The 16,095-nt window shown below is 37.6% G+C and overlaps 1 pseudogene; it reads right to left on the bottom strand.

The window, feature by feature from the left end:
* LOC141589679 (sucrose transport protein SUC2-like) overlaps nucleotides 1–16,095 on the bottom strand; it is a 35,969-nt pseudogene continuing 19,874 nt past the window's right edge.

The raw sequence follows: 16,095 nt of genomic DNA, 5'->3' as shown, positions 1-16,095 counted from the left end.
TACGATACGAGGCTTTAAAAATAACAAGTCGGTCGACTTTATGACCCCAAGTCATAAAAAAACGTGGCACTTTTAGGCATTGGCGCTCGATGGAGGAATAATCGTCAGAGCTAATATGCCACTTATTACTGCAGAGCCAGCTCCAAGTAAAAATGTTGGTATGTTACCGCCTCCAAATAAGTTTTCCCATGGTCCACTAATCAATGACACCAACATCTACAAATAAACATAGCAAATAATTAAATAAATTATTTATGTGAATAATAACATAAAATTAATAGATTTTTTTAAAATACAACATAATGACAAATAATGAACCCGATATTTAACGACACTGAATAAATACTTACCCGTGGTACACAAATTGCCAAATTCATGAGTCCTAGTTATAATCCTGATTAATAAAAAGAACAATATAGAAAAGCTTGATTAACAATTTGACGAAGTGATATATCCGAATTTGGAAAAGAAAATGAGTTAAGGAGGGTAAAAATAATCTTACCGTGGCCAGCTCCAGAGTCAGATGAGAACATTGATGCCAATGCAAATGGAATACTATAAGTAGCCTGTCAATACAATTATTTTTGTAAAAGTTGAAAATCTATGTATAAATAATTTGTTATGTAATACTCTTTACGTTACAATAATCATTGTTTACCAGCTGTTTTATTCTTTTTTAAGATATATAATATCAATACAATGAGCTTTGAGAGTCAAACTGACCGCTTGTGGAATTCCGGTGGTGGCAAAGAGAGCTAAAGTGGCTGATTTAATTCCGCTATTGGGCAGCGTGCCGGGAGGCGCATGTTCCCTAGCTTTCTCAGCTAACTTGGTTAGAGGCCATGTGCATGCTAAGGCAACAGCCAATACAAAATTAACAAGACCCCAAGTTATCCTTGCACCTCCCAACAATTTTGATACTGGGTCAATGGCTATGGACATTAGACCTAATGTCGCTGCTGTTAACATTAGACCTAGTGCTCCTGATCTTACTCCCATGTCATACAATTTTATTTCTTCCGCGCTCCCCTACAATAATAAACACAACCATGTAATACGTTATAAACTTATAATCGAGTCTACACTCTTCAAATTAAACATGGTTTCATGTTGGGTTTTTTAGTGATTCGATCAACTCGTAAAGGTTATTTTAATGAGGTCGTTCTATATTAACTGGAAAAATAAAAAACTAACTTGATTATTCGGTATTTTCGATCATATACTAACAAATTCGAAAATAATTCTAATACAAATTAAATGAGTATTTGAACCAATATCATATGAACTAAATTTTCATTGCTTTTAGTGGCTAAGTTAGCTAACATGACATGAGAAATAAATAAGTAACATTCTTTTTGTATCACTATCAACGTTGCATTTTTTAATACACAAAATAGCTTCGGTAAATATAACAAATCTAGTGACATAAAAAATTAAGATGCACATTGTTGTAAATATTGTGTAACAAACTTTCTTTACCCAAGAAGACAACAAAAAGAATAAGAAATTTACCTTAGGGTTACCGCCGTAGATTTCAAGGCCTACCCAATCAGTGTTAAACATAGTGAAAGGAAACCAAGCAATCCAATTAAAAGCAGTAACAATGAAAAGAAGCCACATTGGCCTTCCAAGGTTCTTAAAAGAGGTCTTCACTTGTGCAAAAAAAGGAACACCGTCATCGTGAACAGTCTCGACCTCGGGTTCGACCACGACAAATAGTGGAACTGCAACCACTAAGAGAAGGAAGACAATGTCTATAAGAAAACATGTTTTAAGGTTCGCACAATATGTGTCACAAGCATTTGTTCTTGTGAAAGGAAGGATCTTATATAGTGTCGGACCAGACCCAGCCGCATAACCAAGGATATTTCCTACTGCCATGAAAAACGAGAAAAATCCGTTGGCTAATCTCATTCTGCCATGGTTATGTTTTGAGAGATCCGCCAAGAATGCCCTACTCGGATCCTGCATAAAATAGCATGTAACATGGATATTTATATTACGAATTGAGTTATAAAACAACTATTACCAAGACAAAAAATTAAATTTATGTTATAAAATGGTCATATATGAGAACATTTCATATAATCTAATGTTATCAAACAACTTAGGCTCTACTCATACATACAACAATTATGGGGGTAAGACGAGTTTAAGTTTCAAATATTCCAACATGATTATTTAGATTTTAAGTTTAAAAAAGTATTATATTAATTTCCTAATTCTACAAAATATGGTAAGATCAACCTAGTATAATTTTTTCATATTATAAAACGGTCTTTTCCTTTTCTTTCATTCTTAAGTTTATATATGGACTCATTTTAAATACACCCGTTCAATCATTTATTCTTTCGATAACAACATAATTTGAAAGGAGAGTTAGTAGAATACTAACCTGGACCATGTTATTAACAACATCAAGGATCCAAAACCCTACAACAAAAATGGCCACGGCTCTAGGCTTAGTCTTTTTACTAAGATCATCACCAAACCTATTGATGCGTGTCTTTTATATGATGTTTTACATCCCTTTTTACACGCATTTCAGAGCTCATTTATGTAGTTAATGCTACATTTCTCCCTATTTCCGTCTACTTTCGTATTTTTGTACATTATTGCAAAATGTGAAGAATTCAGCGGAAATCAAGCTAAATCCGTCCCCGAGTACCTTGCATTGCATTTGACGTGAAGTATTTACTCAAGGAACGAGTTTGGTGCGCATTTCGAGGCCCGAAAGACAAATCCACGAGAAGTTAGAAGTCAAGTAGCAGCTAAGGCAGTCGATCGACCACTGCCCTTAGTCGATCGACCAACCTACGACTTCCAGTAGCTACTGTGTTGGAATATGTGTCCTCCGACAATAATGCGATCACGACTGTTGATCATGATGATCACATGTTTAAGTCTCATTATAAAGAATACAATTGGGAAGTAATATTTCTTAACAATTGGTCCACACATATCGGTAATGATTGGCTGACTAGAGTTTGACATTACTGTCGTGAGACGGTGGTGACCAGTTGATCCCCTTAGGTCATACCTAAAGGGTAACACTCTTAATTGATCATTTAATTGATCGTATAACGTTACGAGTCAATTAAAATATTTAAAATTGACGGACGGTTTTGGAAGTAAATATTTAAAATTGACGGACGATTTTTGGAAGTAAATATTCGTTCGTTATGTGATAATTGATAAGGAAGTTCTTTCAAGATAAAGAACCGAAACTAAGGTCGGGAACCTTGATGTGTACTTGGTAAGGTTCATGCTATGAGTGATAACATGAATGTAAAGGATAATACGATTAAGAAGTTTGAACACATGGACACGAAACATGTTAAACTTCTATTGCAATAAACAAGTGTTTACACACTTACGATATGCATCACAAGGTTGTAATATGGTATTGACTACCCGAGTGTGATGTCGACATTTGTCGTTTGAGTTATTATTAACTCACCTTATACTTTGTTACATCCAACGGGTTGTAGAGACAATTGAACCCCGTTTAAGTGAACACGGATTAGCATTGTATTTGCCCATAGTTACTTACATGAGGTGACGTCTCCAAGTGACTTGAGTGTGATGCGATTGATGGCAAGTTCAAGTGCCATAGAGTCATGTGAGATGACTAGTCGATCACATAGGCAGACTGTTAGGAACATTTTGTCGGGCCCTATGACCGCTTATAGAGTTCTGGCAAATTTATATAGCCTGGTCGTGGCGAGAGCTACTATAGTATTCTAATGAGTCGATTCTTTTGACTAAAGACTATTCACCTAAGATGGCATAGTTTCAGATTAACTTTAATTTGTGTTACTACGACCTTCGTAAATGGGGTCAAATGGGCATATTTTGGGTTATGATGGTTGTGGCTAGTTGAAGGGAATGAGTGCGATAGGAATTGTCCACCCCTAGTCAGGGTTATAATAATATCTCAGGGCCACTCGAGGAGTAATGAACTGGAAATGCGTGGCCACGCTCGGAATGTATCCATGGTGGATAAATCCGGTCAATCAGTTATTCTCCAGATCGAGGAAACCACTCTCGATATGATCACTTGCAAGTACGACCTGAAAGACACCTTGCATTGAGTGGGAGATAGTAATAGGACAAGAGAATTGGTGACGCACACTTGTCGAGGACAAGTGGGAGATTGTTGGAATATGTGTCCTCCGACAATAATGCGATCACGACTGTTGATCATGATGATCACATGTTTAAGTCTCATTATAAAGAATACAATTGGGAAGTAATATTTTACTGTCAACTGGTCCACACATATCGGTAATGATTGGCTGACTAGAGTTTGACATTACTGTCGTGAGACGGTGGTGACCAGTTGATCCCCTTAGGTCATACCTAAAGGGTAACACTCTTAATTGATCATTTAATTGATCGTATAACGTTACGAGTCAATTAAAATATTTAAAATTGACGGACGATTGTGGAAGTAAATATTTACGTGTCTCATTGAAATTTGATTAAATGAGATACGGTCTGAGTAATTGAATTGTTTCATTACTCAGATGAAATTATTGTTTAAAGAAACAATTGAAATTGAATGAATTAGTATAAATACAAATTATTGTGATTTATAATTGGTAAAATATTTTGGTACAAGTAATTGCGAATTACTAAGTCGGTTTTTGTATATGACGTATTTTTATTAATACGTTGATTTTTAATATGTTAAAAATACATAACAAATTTATGTAACATATGACATGTGACATAAGACAAATTGACATTTTGACAAAGATAATATGGAGTCCATATTATCTATGTATACCGAAATTAAGGGAGTATTAGGCAATATATTGTGTTGATTATCTTAGTGGTGAACATAATCATTTCTACCTAAGCCTAGCCATGCAACCCTAGTGCCTCTTGTGAAGAGCACCTTGCTCATGCATTGGCCCTAATTACCTCCCCCCTTACCCGGTTTCGGCTATAGAAAAGACCAACGGTTTTCTCTATAATTTGCCTAATACACTACTTGAAAGTTTAGTGCATTCCTTAATTCATTCATCATCTAAAAATAAGAACTTTTAGAAAGAGAAAAAAACTTCCTCTTCTCCTCTCTAAAACCGGTTTTTAGGAGACCAAAAACCAATTTATTTTGGGTCATTTTTTATGCTAAATTAATATTATTCTAGTATACATAATATTAATTTTATTAAGAAGTTTACCTTGGGTATTATACTTTGGGAGGGATCCTATACTTGGATTCTTGTTCATACATTGAGGAAAGCACAAGAACAAGAGAGAAGGAGATCTCTCTTGTGCCCATATAAACCGAAATTCCAATGTAAGATAAAAATTTCTTCTTTAAATTGTTTATAGTTTGCATGCATAAGATCACCAATTAATTTATGATTAAATTAACATAAAACATATATGAATATGTTGAGTATATAGATCTACTTTTCCTTCAATCGGTATCAAGAGCCATGGTTGTTTGCATGCAAATCGGTTAAAAGTTTTTCCGAGTTATAAGATTAACATATAAAACTTGTATAATTTGTGTTATTATGATATATCACGAAAATCATTATGCATGTTAAAGTTTTTGATCCTAAAATATTTTTAGGATATTTTGGTTAATTTATGGATTTTATTGTTCATCTTACATAATAATGACATTAAAAATATGATTTTATGAATAAAATGTCATTTTCGGACTAAAATTAGCTAAACTTCGAATTTTCCAGTGTTTTTTGGATATGTTGTCACATATATTATTTTGAGATGACCTGTAAATTTTCATAATTTTTGGACTTCTTATGCTCGAAAAATGGATTTTTCATTAGTAAAATCGGATTTAGATGAAAAAATAGGTTAATATGTGATAAATTTCGAATCTGGTCATAGAAATTTAGTATGTTGTCACATGCAATTTTACAAGATGTGTGTAAAATAATAGGCTATATTGAAGTCTTTATGCATGATTTATGATTTTTTGAAGAAAAATAGCATAAATAGTGACTTAATTAGTGAAATATTAATAAAACATACTCCATGACTAAGGAAAAACGTCACATGTTGCATTTTATTATCTTTTTCAGATCTAAAATTGAAAAGTTGATGAATATAATTTTTCTCATGTTTTTATGATCATTTTGTTAAAACTGATAAAACCGCAACATTGTTTTTCCGGATAAATTTCAAAATTTTTAACCTAACTTTTTGAACATTATGAGTGTCATGGTATTTTTCCAGAATGTTCATAAGTTTAAATTTCAAATTTTTGAATTTATTTGAAATTTTGTTATTTATTTGAAGTTTATAGCTTTTTATTGTAATTTTAGGTCCATTAATGAACAAATTTTAGATATATTAGTTAATTATGGTCAAATAATTGGTGAAGACTAAATTTTGAGTCCTAAGAGGTTAGGGTAATTAACTTATGCATAAATATGAATTTATGTAATTTTGTGATTATAAAATGTTGAATCACGCAAATCCGTAAAAACCGAGTAATATACGATATTGGCTACTTAAAGGCGATTTAGCATAACATTGGGCATGTCATACATATTATAATGCTGCATTTTCTTTATGATTGTCATAAATTTTACGGAAAATTCACGTGGTACCCTCGAACTTTCACATTTTGCACATGGTACCCAACTTTTTAAGTTTGTGTACATTGTACCCTCCATCTTTGATTTTCATGCTCAACATATCTTTTTTGTCGCTCTAAAAAATCTCAATTGCGCATAACTCCTAGATCGGAATTTAGAATCGGCCAATTTTTTTTCGTTAAATGAAATCTCGTCATAATCTACGATTTGAGAAAAAAAAAATTGCCGACTGACATTTTATAGGGTTTTTTTTAACGAAAATCTCAAATCAAACATATCTTCGATCATAAATTTCTGAATGACCAATTTTGTTTTATCAATTTATAGATCTCGAAGAGTTAATCAATTTGGAAAAAAAAATTAGTCAATTCCGATTTCTGGTTTATAATTTATGCTCACTTGAAAATTTTAAAAACGATAAAAAGGACATGTTGTGCTTGAAAATCAAATTTCAAGGATATCATGTGCACAAACATAAAAAGTTGGGTACCACGTGAAAAATGGCAAAGTTCGAGGGTACCACGTGAATTTTCCGTAAATTTTATTTTATGTAATTTTGAATTATGTAATTTTACTTAGTATGGCCTTAGTTTAATTGGTATTACCCGAAATGTATGAGAATATCGATTCGGTTGTAATTTATTGTGATCTCGTATCACCGTTTTGTAATTTAATAGATTTATTTTATTTTAGTTACAAATGTATAATAGGAAATTATGTAATTTGTTATGTAATTTTATTTATTTCGGAGTTCCCAAAGACGGATTTCTTCAAGATGGCGATACATAAAGACGGTGTTACCTCGAGATGCATGCCACAACCGAAGTTCAAGGGACCAATGGAGTTGGTTTCCGAATATGTAATAGTTAAATAGTTTTTCTATTTTAGGAAGGCCATACTAGGATTTATTTTATGTTTTGCATTTCATTATATGTTGCATGCATCGCTAAATCGCCATAACTAAAACATGCATCATCTTTTATCGAGTTTATCGACCGTGTCAATTACAATTATCGTAGTTCACCGCTTTAGTTCACTTAAAACGTGATAGATAATAAATTGACATGACCTCTCGCTAAAACAATTAATTGAGACATAGCCTTACCAAATAGTAGAAACCATGAAAACCTATTTCGCGAGGGAGTGCACTCGGCCATCCCGGGGTACAAACCTTGTTACGTAGGGGAAGTGGGTGATAAATGTCTATCCACCGAATTCGTGTTGATGAGGGTTTCATCGGCCATCCCGTGCCCAAATTAATGTGAATTTGGATCATGGACACATTTATTCGAAATTTGGATTGAACTCAACGGAAGTATTCGTGACCGTAGTCGCATGTGTTCCGGGCTATAGATAAACATTAGAGTAATTTTATCGACCTAGAGTTCTAAAAGTAGAATCGATTAAACGTTAATCCACCGAGTTATATTAATAAGGGTTCCATCGGCTATCCCGTGCCTAAGTTGATATGAATTTGGGTCTTGGAATCATTTATCTAAGTTGGGTAGAGGTCACTAGATAAATGCAAATAAACTTGTTTAAATCAAATTTTACGAGTATTATTATTATCATTATTAAAACGACATTTGTTTTACTCCTTCTAGTTTGTTTTGTAGACCACTTCTTTTTCTCATAACAAATGGCTACACCAACCCCTAACGCCACGCCTCTCGCTAATTCATCATGGCTCCGATCCTTCATGGATCGATGTAAACTTAAAAAGAATGGGTCAAATTTCTCCGATTGGGATGCCCAACTCAAATTAGCCGCCCAAGGTGACGACAAGCTTCGTTACCTTACCGAGGCTTCTCTACCCGAACCTACTACTAGGTCGACCGCCGCCTCTAGGGAAGCATATGAGGCTTACCATAAGGAGTCCGCCGCAATGAAAAATGTGTTGATCTTTGCGATGGAGGCGGATCTCCAAAGGAGAGCCTTTAAGATGGGCACCGCTAATGAGATTTACTCCAAGCTTGTGACAATGTTTTCACAAACTCCGCGGATCGTCCAATATGAGGCGGCCGCGGCATTCTTTGATCTCGAATTCAAAGAGGGCCAAAAGGTTAGCCCTCATGTGCTCAAACTTATGGAGCTTGTTGAGACCTTGAAGATTCAAAAGGTTGAAATCCCCAAAGAACTCATTGTAGATAGGATTCTACACTCCTTATCCAAAGTCAAAGCGTATGTTCAATTCCGGGTGAATTTTAACATGCAAGACAAGGATGTGTCTCTTGAAGAATTGCACAAGTTACTTGTGCAAGCCGAAAGGGACATGGGGTTAAATGTGAACCCACCAAAGGATGTGCTTAACATAAGCACTAAGAGCAAGAGGAAGTTCAAGAAGAATGGGAGGAAGGGTAAGAAACAAGCTCCCACTTTCACCAAAGCTAAGACTTATGAAGCTAGCACTTCAAAAATCAAGAAGGTGTGGACAGCGGGCCGCCCACGGGGGCGCTTGGTGAGAGGGGCTCGAAAACAAGCGTTTGCATTTTGTATGGAGTCGCCACCAATTTTTATGGGAAATTGGAACCGTTCGAATACCTCGTGTCATGTCAAGACACAAAGTAGTGACATGAACACTAAGCAATCGTTACCCTTAGCATTCTATGTCTAGAATGACTCTCGTGGATGCCAATGAACACGGGTGCTCACGGAGATCTGGAGTAAGGGGTGAGGGTACGTATTAGGAAGCTCTTTTGATCGAACACCTAATCCCGCCCGCCTCGATAGCGGCCTCTACTAATGATTAGGGAAGTTATTCGTACTTGATATATCGTCGGTTATATGCATGCAATGCAACATCCATTAGATTAATCCTAACATATGAATTTAGCTAAGTCGGTTAACAATTAATTAGGCAAACAATTAGGGTCGAAGTTGGATTTAATGTTGAATTACATGTGGAAGCATACAAATGACAAATGAAAGGAATACAATAAATTACAATAATGGAAATTACAATGATTACATTGAAATAGGTGATTTATGTCGAAAATACCTTTAAAACGGATAATTTGAGAAAAGGAATAAAAGAATAAAAGAACAAATTAACGAACAGGAATTAGCGATATTACGAATATTAGTTAGTTAATACGTAAACTAATTAATCTAGGTCAAGGCAGAAAAGGAGTTCAGGGACAGAAGTCGTCTGGAACAAAGCGCGAAGAGACATCTGCGCCCTTTGGAAGAGGCGCGCGGCCTGCTGCGTCTGCATTCCAAGGGGCGAATCTGGGGCCGTGAAGCCAAAACGCAATTGTTAACGTTAATTGGTGAATTTAATGGATTGATTTAATTATTTATTCGGATGAAAGTAATTTACAGATTATTTAACATATGATTGAGTCATAAAAACAATAAACATGGATGAAACGGAGACAAAGACAGATTAAACATGTGAAGGGTCGATGTTAATGAACGAACCAAACAAGCGAATAATTAACTAAACATGATGAATTGATGGCGAATTAACAATGAACATGATGAAAAATATATCAACAATGAATCCCAGAAACTCAACATGAACGAATTGAATCCCTAGAACTCGAATTGAATATTAGTGACGAAAACCCGCAAATATGAATTACTTGGGATTTAAGTCGGATTAGATGAATTAAACATGTGAATGAATGATGAGATATACATGCTAATTATTATGATTTTATGACGGAGAATTAACAGACGAACAAACAAAACAAATAAATTTGATACGAATTGCAGAGGACGGAGGAAGAAGAAAAGAAGCGAGAATCTGCGCGGCCTCACAAAGAGGCGCGGCCCAGTGCTGCGCTCCTTTGAAGAGGCGCAGCAGCGATTCTGCGTCTTTTCTAGACTGTCTGTCTCTCTGGAAATCCGCAAAAAGTTTTTTAAAGACGGTTTTTAGAAATCGGTTTTAATGAGGTGCTTTCGACATAAACCTTACAATTGTTATACAATAATTAAATGCAATAAATAAAAGGAATTATACACCCTCAGACTTACATGTTGACGGAACGAGAAGAACTAAGAAAATCGATTAGTGATGCTCGACGCGAATGCAAGGAAAGAGTGCCCTCTTAAGAGGAAAACGATTGATTAATTAAATTGATTGAGTGTAGTTGGTCAAATTGGTCGGTCATGCAACGGAGAGGCTGGTACCCGGAAAGATCCGAGCTTACGTGGTCGGAAGTCCAAGCACGTAGGCGCCAATTAGTAAGAACGAAGTCTAGAATGCAAAGGGAGAAGAGAAGGGCGGACACTCGCGTGAGAAATATGAGGAACGAAGGCTCCTATTTATACTAATCACGTGAAGGAATAGGGTTTCGGAGACTCTTTGGAAGTGAATCTCGGAAAGATATAAAAAAGAGATACGTAAATCATGCAAAGAAGGGCACGGGAAGAGGCGCGCAGCCACTGCGTCTCTTGGAAGAGGCGCAAAGACACTGTTGCGTGCGTCTGTTCCCGAGAGGTTTCCTCCCTGCTAAGAAAGAATCTCCGCGTTTAAGTTATGGTAGGACGGATTTATTCGATTATCTTTTAAATATTACGGGATATTATTTGCCAAAAGATAAAATTTGATGAATATGGAATAGAAATATCCGGAACATTCCAAACATTCGACTCGGGATTTAACAACTATCGAGAAAATGGAGACGGTTTTTGACCCGGACTCAAATGTACTCTAATTATCGCCAAAATGACCGTATCGGCACGTAGATGACAACTAAGAGGTTGACATTTATATTTGAGCAATCACTTGACGATAATCTTACGAAATGTCACTAATCGTTCCGCGAATCAAACATGCGGCCCAATCATCACCGGGGTGGTTTGCGAGGGTGCGAAACGAGGTGTCTCTGAGCCCCCACTTTGACCGAGGCTTGGACAAGGCGAAAGTCAAAGTATAGCCATCAGGTCAATCGAAGATTACAACCTGACGACTATGGCGACGCGAGGCGGCTCAAGGGGTCTGAGCCAAGGACCTGTCGTCGGGAACATTTTAGAGTCTGTCGACTATCGGGGAGGGTCGTTTAAAGTCCATTAGACTACGTAAGGAGGCTCGCCAGCCATAAGAAGAGACCATACCTGAGACTTCTTCCTGAGATGCTTCCGGAGGTGTATAGGAGCTAAGGTTGAGCATGGGAGCTAAGGTTAAGCGTAGGAGCTAAGGTTAAGACCTAAAGGATATATAAGGATTGTGCTAGGGTATGGGGCCCTAAAGGAAAGCATCGACGGGAAGGAGGCCAAATATAAGTTCAACTTAAGGAGTAACCAAGGTTTGGGTGTAAGAACTCTAAGGAAGGGTGATCCTAAAGGAATATGATCCTAAAGGGAAAAAGTGAACTCTAGGGAGTTTGGGAACCTAAAAGAAGCTAGGTGTGTGAACCTGGGTATATGAAACTAAAAGGACGGCTGGTATGAGAACTTAAAGGCTTGTGAACCTAAGAGGATTGGGGATCCTAGGGTTAAGTTTTGGAACTACTGGGTTACTAATTCTTGTTTTAAACGCGTGAGGTATGAGAACTCCTAAAGGATTTATGGGTTTATGAACCTAAGGATATTGGTGTGGGAGCTTAAAGGTTTATGAACCTAAGGGAAGCCATTTTGGGATCTAAGAATCTAGGGGTAAGAATCCTAACTTTGGGTTTACGAACCTGAGGAAGGAGGCACTGGTTTGGGAACTTCTGGAGAACAACACCATTGCCGAACTCCGTGAGGAAACAATAATATTGAGGGTAGCAGGACGTCGGTAGAAACTGATGGGGAATCTGCTTACGTCGGTCTCAAGCGAACTCTGGCAAAAACTTGAGGTTGAATCTGCTTGCGTCGGTCTCAAGCGAACTCTTGTTGGGGAATATATTGACGATTAGGAACATCTTGATCGCCATGGAAGAAATCTTGAGTGAGCAATACTGCAAAATAATGCTGCGCTGGGGAGAATGAAGACTTGGGCGAAGCCCCCAGTTGGAGTGAGCACTGCTTCTGATACTTACCTGCAAGGTTAGCAGCCACACAAGAATGTAGTCTAATAGGCAATTAGCACATAGCATATTAGCACGTAAGCAATTATCACATGGACCTCGAATGAGGAAACACATAGGTTTTGCAAAAGTTGTTTCTTTTTAAAAGTCGTTTAAAATTTGTTCAAAGAAGTTTGTCGTTTGTAATGCGATATGCATATTCAATGGGCTTTAGACATAGGACTAACGCGACGTAGACCTTATATGGATGCAAAATATAGACTTAGGTTTGACGCGACACAGGGATGACTTTGACAGACTTCGCTTAAGCATGCGCAACCCCTAGCCAAGTGTGGGTGATAATGCGTATCAGTTCCAAAGGTAGAAGAATCGCAAGAAAGATGGGGGCATATAAAAGCAAGGCATGAGCCATAGATTAGCTGTTCACTTGGACATCTTTTGCTGCCACTTGCTGTAAGAGAGACCCCTCTTGAGGCACGATGACTTGGAGAATTGATCTAAGACCTTGTCATTGTCGGGACCGAGTACTAGCTAGACTTAGAGGAAAAAAGGAAGGGTGGCATCTTGGAAGAGAAACCCCCAGGATGAGAAGATGACTCTGGACTTTGGTAAAAAAAGAGACTGGGCGACAATAAGGAGCCCCCAGTATAAAGGTGTTGGTTGTGGAAGGGATGTTAATTGAGGCTGGAAGGTTGAAAAATGGAAAGGGATGGTTGAAAGTTGGGATGGTTGTGTCCTTGAGGACTGCCTACGTATTCACGTGAAGTGAAATCAAACCAGATCGTAGTTCTGAGGTTTGGTTAATTTTGTTTTGGGTGTTGTGGTTGTATCCTTCTTGTGTAAGAAAAGACTGCCTACGTATCCACCTGAAAAGGTGAAATCAAACCATGCTCGTAGTTCAAGTGTGTGCCTAAGCTTATGTTGTTAGGACCTTAAAGTGCAGGGGTCACAAGGGTAGTATTCCTTTGGTGACTCGAAGAATCGATTTGAGATAACTCTCTCCGATCATAGACCAAAGAGGTATAACTTGGTTTGTAAAAATTTCCTTGTCGTGTGAGCACACTTAGTGGACCCTAAGGATGATATGGGTATGTCCCGTTCTAGGTAGCAAATTATTTGAAGACTCCGTGTCTGGGTCAAGGTGAAACTGGATTGGATATTTGGAATGTGGAGCTCGGTAATAAGAGGCTTTGATGAAACAAATCTCTGGAGCTTGATTTTGTGGAGTTAAAGCTTTATGAGGTTATGGCTTGTAATGTGGCTTGGGAATGGAGTCTCTGGCTTGATGTAGCCTGAGCACATAAAGGTGGGTTAATTGACGTGGGATCAAGTTTCCATGTCTTGGCCCTAAAGGATGGGTATATTTGACGAGCTTGAGAGGATTCTCAAAATTCCTAATTGTCTCCCTGGTAACGGTCTCGAGAAGGACTTAGGGTGTGTGATGTGTAAAAGGCTAAGTGAGGGTGCTAGATGACCATCTTCACTGATGTCTTGATTCTATAGACTTCAGCAGTATTCCGTATAGCATTTGATTTCAGGCTTGTTCTTGATTCAAACTCAGATTCTTGGTCTGGAATATATTTCGGCTTTTGCTCAGATTTTTTTTTTTGATTCGGTTTTCGAAGATAACTTTAACTTTGGATATTGACTTGCTTGATTGATTGAGCCTTCTCTTTTTTACTCTTTTGCCTTGGATATTGATCTTGGTCATTTCTCTTGATTGATCCTTTGTCTTTGATCATGGCTCGTATCGTCTTGGATTTGTTTGTATAATATGGATTTGGGTCAGACTAGCACCTTTGATGTGAAACGGGTTGGTCTTTAGTAACACGGGTTGTTTATTGTGGGGAATGGGCTTACCTTCCGTCATGGATTGTTAACAAGGGAGACGGTCTGGATTCGTCCTAGAATCTCTTGAGATAGGCTCGTGCTAAACTAGGGTTATATTGTGGTTTCTATTGCCAGACATGGAATAGGTAAAGAAAGAACACGGAGTTTCAGGTCTACAAATTGGAATGGAACATCATCTAAGTGTACTCACATCGACTGACATGTGTTGTTGTTGTTATTTTTTAAAAAATGTCTCAAACCAATTCTTGTTGTCACAGGAAAAGGGTAAAGGATAAGATATGATATAAGATGTGGATTGAAAATTGTATTTTTATTGAAATGGATAATGAATGTATTTAACATAGACTCGAGAAGACATGTGACTCGTGGGACAGCCCCCAGGTTGTCACTAGAAACGGAAACGGACACGAAGAGAGATACTAGAACAAATGTGAGATAGAAAGCCTAAGACTCGGACTCGGACCCGGACTTTGACTCGATCCTAGACCTAGACTCGTAATCATCGGCCCATGATTGAACATTTTCTCTTCCAGCAATTGGCTTTGGCATCTGACGTTGAGCATTCACCCATTTGAGCACCCCATCCTCATCATTAGGAATATTGGAAGGATAATAGTCAAGAAGAGTTTCTTGATAAGTGGTATATCCATGAGGATTGCCTAAGCTACCTTGTGGCTTAAAAGTTGAGAGGGACAACTTCCCACTTTCGATCATATCCTGAATGACATGTTTTAATTTGTAACATTTCTCTGTATCATGCCCTTTGCCTCTATGGTATTTGCAGTAGGCGTTATCATCCCAGAACTTGGATTTTCTTTCGGGTTCGGGAGTAGGTCCTATAGGCTTCAACATTCGTTGTTCCATGAGTCTCTGAAGGGCATCGGCGTATCTAATACCAATGTTGGTAAATTTCCTAGGAGATGCGCCTTTATTTTCGGAAGTCTTTGTGAATGACCTTGAAGAGTTGTTAGGTTTCTTTGACGAAGGATCCATGAGGATGCCTTTATTGATTTTGACTCCCGGATGAGAAGAACTAAGAATAGGTCTTCCATTTGTTGCTTTCTCCTTAGGACTGTCAAGTTGAGGGTTTGCGTGGACACTTTTCATTTTGAGAGGTTGGGCATCAAGCTTCTTACCCATTTCAGCAAACTGGTTTTCCATGTTGGAAAGCCGAGAGTTTAGAGTACCAATGGCTCCTTCTATTTTGGAAAATTTGTTGTCGAAGGCCATGGAAAGCATGAGCATTCCATTTTGGATATCTTCATCTTCGAGGACATTGATCTCTTCGTCATCATGATGATTGAGGAGATGATAAAAATCTAGAGATGGTTCTTCATCATGCTTAATGATATTAGACCCAAGAGGATCGATTTTCTTGGATTTTCCGACAGAAGGTGGCTTAGGAAGCTTGCCCTCTTCGATCATATCTTGGATGGTGTGTTTCAAGAGAAAACACTCTTCAATATCATGGCCTCTACCTTGGTGATATAAGCGATTTGTTGCCCTTCCGAGAGGTTTACTTGCTTCTCTAAAGGTGGATCCGGAGTCGGACCTATTGGATGCAGCTTGCCTTGGGTAGAGAGTCTCTTCAAAGCATCGGCATAAGACATGCCTAAATCAGTAAGCACCCTTTGATGCCTCCCAGGTTTCTTTTCAGCTGTTTTCGGCTTTCTAGGACGATGGTTATTACAAGAGGTAAA

Source organism: Silene latifolia, chromosome 1 (assembly GCF_048544455.1).
Source record: "Silene latifolia isolate original U9 population chromosome 1, ASM4854445v1, whole genome shotgun sequence".
NCBI classification, from domain to species: domain Eukaryota; kingdom Viridiplantae; phylum Streptophyta; class Magnoliopsida; order Caryophyllales; family Caryophyllaceae; genus Silene; species Silene latifolia.
This window is presented reverse-complemented; position numbering and strand designations above follow the sequence as displayed.